Here is an 8709-nt window from a genome sequence, read left to right on the forward strand (position 1 = left end):
AGGGGCTGCATTCATCTCAAGGTTTGACTGGGGCTGGGAGATGTGCTTCCAAGGGTGACCCACTTGGTTATAGGAAGGCCCCAGCTCCTCCCAGGATATTGGGTGGAGGGCTTAGTTCCTTGCTACATGGGCCTCTCCATAGGCTGTCTCGGTATACTCATGACATGGCAACTACTCTCAAAGTGGGGGCAGCAGCCTTTAAGACAGAAGTCAAGGTGCCTTTTATTATTATATTTAATCTCAGCAGTGACATCTATCACTGGTACTGTATTCTATTAGTCTCACAGTCCAACCCTGGTACAATGTGGGAGGAAACTACATAAGATTGTGAATAGTAGGAGGTAGGAATCATTGGGAAACATTTTGGAGGTCAGTTATTGTATCAGTTGCTAGGATAACCAGTGGAATTAGGATTTTTTAAAAAAGCCATTTTCATAAGACAAGGCAATCTTTTCTAGAGATGTTCCAATACCTGTGATATGCAGAGCACTGCGTTAGGCGGTATCCAAGGCAGGCCTGTAGTGAATGCTGTTGGTACCCAGCCACTACCCCTGGGCGATCATATGCAGACCGTTGGCTTCTTACTGCAGGCACCTATAGATTCAGCCTAAGACCTTCCCAGGAGGCAGGCTGAAAGTGCTGGAGCTTTAACACCTCTGGAGTGGCTCTAAAACAATGGGGAAGAGAGATGGTGTAGACATATGTCAGCTTCATCGGCCTGGGGGTTGTGACAACTTGGAAGTGGTTTCTACACAATTCCCCAGAGTTCCCAAGCTGACTGAGCCCTCAATGATCACAGAGCTAATCGGCTCACCGACGCACTGTATAGTGGTTCCCATCGCTCCCGTCTCACTTCTCCATCCCCTACCTACCAAATAAACTTCTTGCACTCATATTCTTCCCTCAGGTCGGCTTATCGGGCAAGCCTCCTTAGGTAAAAACCTTGCTTTCAATATTTCCTTTCCATTATGCGCTAAGAACTCAGATCTCATCCCACTGCGGCAGCCCCGCCCTTTCCTTGCGGCTCCGCCCTTTCCGTGAAGTCACGCCCCCTCCTTAGGCTGTCTCTGTCTCCCTAAAAGAAGAGCGAGTCTCTTCGCTGCTCTGTAACTCCCAGAGCTGGCTCAGAAAAAGTTTCACATTGCCATAGGGGAACTCCTCCTAGGAGAGGCTGCACCCATTGCACGTAAGAAGCGGTAAAACTGTTCGCGGCCATCTTATCAGGCTGCTGGAAACAAAGAAAGCTCAGCGTTGATGTCTGGGCGCCGCCATGTTAGTCACAGGAGGTTTTGGCATCTGAGATGCTGAGTTAAGAGCAGAGACGACATCTCTGTTTAGGGATCCAGGGACACTTGCTTCTCCTTGTCCTAAAATAGCCTTATCTTTTGGTCGGGCAAAGAAAGGGCTTAATCATCCGTTGTACGAAACAGCTTTAAACATGGCCGCCCCCAGTAGGAGTCAAGCGGGCGTCGCCATCATACCTCCCATTACAGCTTTGAGAAACCCAGAATCCTGTTCTCTGGAAGGTAGTCGGGTGGCGGCTGACAGCTTCAAAGTCGCAATTGAGTCTGCGCACCGGCCATTCAGGATGGGACGACCTTATACCGCGATGAGGCGGTGTGGCAGGACGATCAATTTCAGATTCTGGGCGCGGATGCAGCATAAATGGGAAGGGTCGGTTTGAGAAACGGTCAAACCTGGGGACCGGCGGAGGATAGTAAGCTGTCGACTACGGTGGCCGACTGGGTCAGTTATGGGTGCCCGTGAGGGTCAACGACAAGGGGACTGAAGGGTTAAGAGATTGGGCGTCTGAGCCTCGCGGGGCCTCAGTGGTGGCGGGCAGAGGTTGGCGGGAGTCAATGGGACAGTCTCTGAAGAAGATGGTTTGGGAGTGTGTGGGAATCAATAAATGCGAGTTCTGTGAAATGTCTTGATTTTCAGGGTGCATGGGGTCAGTTATAGTGGTCTTCATGGGTCTGGGGTCAATTGGGATTTTTCAGACACTGGTTTAGAGAGCTTTAAGGTTAATGATCTGAGCCCGAGAGGATGAGTGATCGGAGGTTCTAAGTTCTGTGGGCAGTAATAGTTTGGGTACCGGAATTGGTGATTGTGGAAACTTTGGGGTTCAGTTATGAGGGGGGTCAGTGGTGATGAATATTTGGAGAAATGTTTTGGGCCATAGGTGATTGAGACTTACTTCATATCATCGGTGGAGGATCGGAGAGTAATAACGATTGGACTTTTGTAGATCAGGGAATGGAGAATAGAGTCAAGTGTGCTTATCTTAAAGGTACGCCTCAATAAGGCTCAGTTATTCGGACTGTCACTTGTGGGTGGGGGTGGGACTGTGAGAACCAACAATTAATCCTCAGTCGTTGGGATATCATTGGCGAACAGTGTGGGTTCACGATTGGGGGCTGTGTAAATTCACTGGCAATCAGATCGGATCAGCGTGCTTTGTAGTTACTGACCAGTAGTCTCTCCTGGTCAGATTTAAACATATGGGAATATCAGTGACTATGAAAACCTCTGAGGGTTGGAGATTGGAGGCCGGTGATTGGGGACACTATGTGTGTCTGATTAGGTGGCTTATAAGGGTTGGTGTTGAGGGTCCTGAAATGTGGAGATTGGGGATGGGAAAATCACAGATTTGAGGCTGCAAGCCTGCATAATGGGAACACATTTCACTCAAATGACACTCCCTAGCTGAATAGCAGCCAAGGCCCATCCAAAACTCTTTTCTGAACCCACACCCTTTTTATTGTTCTCCACAATAATGAAAATAATTTGAAAGGATCGCGTGCTAAACTTATCTAAAGTACCATGTTATTAAAGATGTGGCTTCTATTGTTCTTGTTAGTGATCTAATGCATATTTTTTCCTGTTTAAGGTTCTTTCTGGCAAAGGTAATGACATACGCATCTGTGACAGCATCCCAAGAGCGAGCCTGGTTTCTGGAAATCCATTCCGACTCTGTGACAGCAGGGATGGATGTGACCTTGCCCGTGGTTAGAAAACAAATTTACTGAGTAAGTATCTAAAATGATAATGTAGGCTGGGTGCACTGGCTCATGCCTGTAATCCCAGCATTGTGGGAGGCCAAGGGGGGTGGATCATTTGAAGTCAGGAGTTACCAGCCTGGTCAACATGGTGAAACCCTACCTCTACTAAAAACACAAAAATTAGCTGGGCGTGGTGGTGGGCGCCTGAGGTCCCAGCTACTCTGGAGGCTGAGGCAGGAGAATCATTTGAACCCTGGAGGTGGAGATTGCAGTGAACCGAGATTGTACCATTGCACTCCAGCCTGGATGACAGAACGACACTCTGTCTCAAAATAAATAAATAAATACAAATAAACAAAATAAAATGATAATGTAAAAGATTTGGCTGAAAGAGCAAACAGAGTTTAGAAAATACTTTCATCTAGGCTCAGCTTAAAAATAAATTATCAAAGGAAGAGAAACTAGATTTGGAATTTATTGTATTCTGAGAGTCTTTTTGCCTTGTCCTATATATTTTATGCATAGCCACATTTAACCTCCACTAATCAGTTCCTTATAAAGTCCTGGCAGAAAAAATTCGAGACAGATAAAGCCACAACAACCACAAAACAAAATTTAAAGCTACTTTTAGAAACTGTTCCTCACTGAAATTGAAATTGAACTAATAGTTATTAAAATGGCTGAGATGGGATTGCAAATAAAATGGAAATAAGATTTAAAATAATAGATGTAGGGGATGTAAGTGCAGTTTTGTTACATGGATATATTTCATAGTGGGGAAGCCTGGGCTTTTAGTGTAACTATCACTTGAATAATGTACATCGAACCTGTCTGGTAATTTCTCATTCCCTACCCACTTCCTAGCCTCCCTCCATTCAGAGTCACTCATGTCTATTATTCTGCTTTCTATGTCCATGTGTATACATTATTATCTTATAAGTGAGAACATGCAGTATTTGACTTTCAGTTTCTGAGTTAGAAAATAAGATTTTGCCCATTGCTCTAATGAAAAGGTACAATGCCAAAACAATATTTTAACTTTAAAAAATTATTACATTTGATCTTTATGTAACCTTCAGAAAAAGCACAATGCCTGTAGCATCTTAAGAAATAAAGGCAGCTGGATGCTAAGGCAGGTAACATCTTTCAGAACCCACATAGGTCATGTTTTAGTTTTAAAAGCAGATAGTCCCTATTTTTCTTTTCTTTTTTTTCTGTTGCCCGGGCTGGAGTGCAGTGGCCAGATCTCAGCTCACTGCAACCTCCGCCTCCCGGGTTTATGCCATTCTCCTGCCTCAGCCTCCCGAGTAGCTGGGACTACAGGCGCCCACCACCTCGCCCGGCTAGTTTTTTGTATTTTTTAGTAGAGACGGGGTTTCACAGTGTTAGCCAGGATGGTCTCGATCTTCTGACCTCGTGATCCGCCTATCTCGGCCTCCCAAAGTGCTGGGATTACAGGCTTGAGCCACCGCGCCCGGCCTAGTCCCTATTTTTCATTTGCACAGAATCAAAGACAGATAGCTGCTTAGCATGGGTGAAGTAATAAGCCAGGATAAGGAGTTTGAGTATTTTTTTTCTCCACGTTGATTCCCTTTACCACCCATACTGTGCTCAGTGCCAGGTTTCAGAGCAAATAATTAAAAAAAAAATTTTTTACATAAACCTTTTATTGTGATATAAGATATATGCAAAAATGTATATAAATATGCTGCGCAATGAATTGTCACAAGGGAATACCCCTGGGTATTGCACTCAGATCAGAAAACAACATTCTAGCACCATGCCCTCATGATGCCCCTCCCGGTCACTATTCTGCCAGAGGGAACCATTCTCCTAGCTTCTAATCTTACAGATTAGTTTTGTCTGTTTTTGATCCCTAATTTAATGGGATATTCACTGAGGGGAGGAGTACCATGGGGAGAGGCAAGATGTGGCTGTGTTTGAATAAAATTTCTTTTTTTTTTTTTTTTTTGAGACGGAGTTTCACTCTTGTTGCCCAGGCTGGAGCGCAATGGGGCGATCTCAGTTCACCACAACCTCCACCTCCCAGGTTCAAGCGATTCTCCTGCCTCAGCCTCTCAAGTAGCTGGAATTACAGGCACGCACCACCATGCCCAGCTAATTTGTATTTTTAGTAGAGGTGTATTTTTAATTTGTATTTTTTAGTAGTGAGCCACTGTGCCCAGCCTGTGTTTGAACAAAATTTCTAAGTTTGAATGGAGACAATTTTATTTATATAACAGACATTTCTCCAGGTCATTAAATATTCCCTTTTTGGCCAGGCACAGTGGCTTACGTCCGTAATCTCAGTGCTTTGGAAGGCTGAGGTAGGAGGATTGTTTGAGGCCAGAAGCTTGAGACCAGCTTGCGCAACATAGCGAAACTCCATCATTACACAAAATTTAAAAATTAGCTGGGTAGTCTGGCCATGTTGGCTCACGCCTGTAATCCCAGCACTTTGGGAGGCCAGGTGAGTGGATCACCTGAGGTCAGGAGTTCAAGACCAGCCTGACCAACATGGTGAAACTCCGTCTCTACTAAAAATAAAAAAAAAAAAAAAAAAATTAGCTGGGTGTGGTGGCTCACACCTGTGATCCTAGCTACTGGAGAGGCTGAAGTGAAAGAATTCTTTGAGCTCAGGAGTTCAAGGTTGTAGTGCGCTATGATCGTGCCACTGCACCCTAGCCTGGGTGACAGAGTGAGACCATGTTTCAAAAAAAAAGAATTCTGTAAAAAAATTGAGGCATAATACACATGTAGTCAAGTGGGCTTATCTTTAAGGTACAACTCAATGAATTTTTATATTACAGAATCCTGTAACCATAGCCTAGATCAAGATATTCATCGCTTCTAACACCTTGAAGGTATCCTTACTGGTCAATACCTACTGCCACCCCAGGGGTAACTAGGGTTTAATATAGTGGATTACTTTTGCCTGCTTTTGAATTTGAACTGAATTTCATGTATCCCCTATAAGTCCACTTGATTGACTCATATTCATTGAATTTGATAGGATTCCATTTGAATCATATACAAGTGAAGCCAAGGCATTCATACCATGAGGAAATTTTGTTTGAAATTCTGAAACCACACAAACACCAGGACAAAATTCTAAACTGAAGGCTGGGTGTGGTGGCTCATGCCTGTAATCCCAGCACTTTGGGAGGCTGAAGCGGGTGGATCAGGAGCTCGAGACCAGCCTGGCCAACACAGTGAAACCCCATCTCTACTAAAAATACAAAAATTAGCCTGGTATGGTGACGAGAGCCTGTAGTCCCAGCTACTCAGGAGGCTGAGGCAGGAGAATTATTTGTACTTGGGATGTGGAGGTTGCTGAAAACACAGTCGACTATCCAGTAACAGATATGAAAAGAAAATTGGAGTACCTATGTGAAAGCATAAAACATTACATTTTGAGATATATAGAAAGTCTTGAGTAAATACTGAAGCCTTGTTCTTGGATTGGAAGGCTCAACAATTTTCAGAATTGTCAGTATTTTCTTATATGAATGGACAAATTCAGTGAAATGTTAAGCAAAATCTTAAGAAGGGATCTCTTTGCCCCAAATTATAACAGAATAATTCGACAGTTTATGTTGAAGATGAAACATTTGAGAATATCTAGGACATTTATGAAAAATAATAAGAGGTAATGTGCTAAACAAAGCTTTCAAACATACAGCTTCAGGAGACAGAGGCTACAACCTAAGAGGAAGAATAAGTTGACGGAGAAGATACTGAGTTCACTTTTGTGAAACCACAATGAGTGGGCAATGAGAGACCTATGATCTAGTTTTTTTTAATTTTTTTTTTTTTTGAGACAAGAGTTTCCCACTTCTTCCCCAGGCTGGAGTACAATGGCGCGATCTTGGCTCACTGCAACCTCTGCCTCCCGCGTTCAGGTGATTCTCCTGCCTCAGCCTCCCAAGTAGCTGGGACTAAAGGCGTGCGCCACCATGCCTGGCTAATTTTTACATTTTTAGTAGAGATGGGGTTTCACCATGTTGGTCAGGCTGGTCTTAAACTCCCAACCTCAGGTGATCCACCTGCCTTGGCCTCCCAAAGTGTTGGGATTACAGGCGTGAGCCACTGTGCCTGGCCTACGATCTAGTTTTAAGTTTGTGACTGAGAGCATCCAGATGATGGTATCTGTATGGCAAAATATGATTTTTGAGTTCAAATGTTAGGGACTGATGATAAGGGTGTGTAAGTCACAATCATGTCACAATGCTGTGATGGTGCCCATCAGATGGCTGCCATGCTGTTAGAAGAGTGACTGACTGCAGGGCAATACTGCTTTCCAAGATTGACTCTTTTTTTTTTTTCTTTAATTTGGATTCTTGCTCTGTCACCCACACTGGAGTACAGTGGTGCAATCTCAGCTCACTGTAACCTCTACTTCCCAGGTCCAAGCAATTCTCCTTCCTCAGCCTCCTGTGTAGCTGGGACTACAGGTGTGTACTACCATACCCAGCTAATTTTTGTATTTTTAGTAGAGATGGGGTTTTACCATGTTGGCCAGGTTGGTCTTGAACTCCTGGCCTCAAGCAATCTGCCCACCTCGGCCTCCCAAAATGCTGGGATTACAGGCATGAGCCACCGTGCCCAGCCTAAGATTGACTCTTTACCAAGAAAGATAATGATTGATTTCATCTTCACGCGGATTCTCTCCATAGTTGCTCAGTTTTAGGGAGGAATTGGAGCTGAGGGAGGAAGGGAACTTTTTCACATTTCCTTACTTAATCAGGATAGGTGGCACTGCTTTTGTCTGCCACACTTGGCTCTGTGTTCAGATGGGCATCCCCAGTAGGAAAAAGTCCATTTTTAAATAAAAAAAGAAAATTACTAATTTTTCCTTGTTGTTGAAGGAAATTGAAGAAAATATTCATCATAGTTTTACCATATGTATCCAGTTACTGTTTCCTGCCTTAATATTTTAGTCTGTATCTACAGCTGGAGGTGATTTTAGTAATCTACAGCTGGAGGTGCCTGTAGTCCCAGCTACTTGGGAGGCTGAGGCAGGAGAATCCCTTGAACCCAGGAGGTAGAGGCTGCAGTGGGCTGAGATTCTCCTGTCTCAGCCTCCTGTGTAGCTGGGATTACAGGTGCCTCCCACCACGCCCAGCTGATTTTTTCTGTTTTTAGTAGAGACGGGGTTTTTCTATGTTGGCCAGGCTAGTCTCGAATTCCTGACCTCTATTGATCTGCCCGCCTTGGCCTCCCAAAGTGCTGGGATTACAAGGTGTGAGCCACCGTGTCCGGCCTCCACTACTATTTCTAATGCCTGCGTTGTGTTCCATTCTGTGGCTCACCAATATCAGCCCGCCAATCTTTTAATTGCTGGTACAGGTTGGGTGTGGGCTTATAGGCTCACACCTATAATCCCACCACTTTGGGAGGCCAGGGTGGGTGGATTGTTTGAGTTCAGGAGTTCAAGACCAGCTTGGGAAATGGGAAACACGGCGAAACGCTGTCTCTACAAAAAAAAAATATATATATATATATTAGCCAGGTGCGCTGGTGCACCTCTATAGTCCCTCCTACTCAGGACGCTGAGGTGGGAGGATCACCTGAGCCCGGGAGTTTGAGGCTGCAGCAAGCCATGATCATGCCACTGTACTCCAGCCTATCTCAAATAAAGAAATAGATAAGGCCGGGCGCGGTGGCTCAAGCCTGTAATCCCAGCACTTTGGGAGGCCGAGACGGG

The 8709-nt window shown here is 44.7% G+C and overlaps 1 protein-coding gene across 2 annotated transcripts in view; it reads left to right on the forward strand.

Annotated features, from left to right (window-relative positions):
* Positions 1-1624: 1624 nt before the first annotated feature.
* The window catches only part of ZNF793 (zinc finger protein 793), a 24652-nt gene continuing 17567 nt past the window's right edge, over positions 1625-8709 (forward strand). The window contains exons 1-2 of one of the 2 annotated variants that reach the window (XM_011952355.1): positions 1625-1690; positions 2891-3029. The gene's annotated coding sequence lies outside the window, so the exon portion shown is untranslated. Of the gene's footprint in view, positions 1691-1811; positions 1952-2890; positions 3030-8709 lie in introns of those variants that run through there. The other variant, XM_011952354.1, reaches the window with a different exon arrangement.

This window comes from Colobus angolensis, unplaced genomic scaffold, assembly GCF_000951035.1.
Source record: "Colobus angolensis palliatus isolate OR3802 unplaced genomic scaffold, Cang.pa_1.0 Scaffold34, whole genome shotgun sequence".
In the NCBI taxonomy this organism is placed as follows: Eukaryota; Metazoa; Chordata; class Mammalia; order Primates; family Cercopithecidae; genus Colobus; species Colobus angolensis.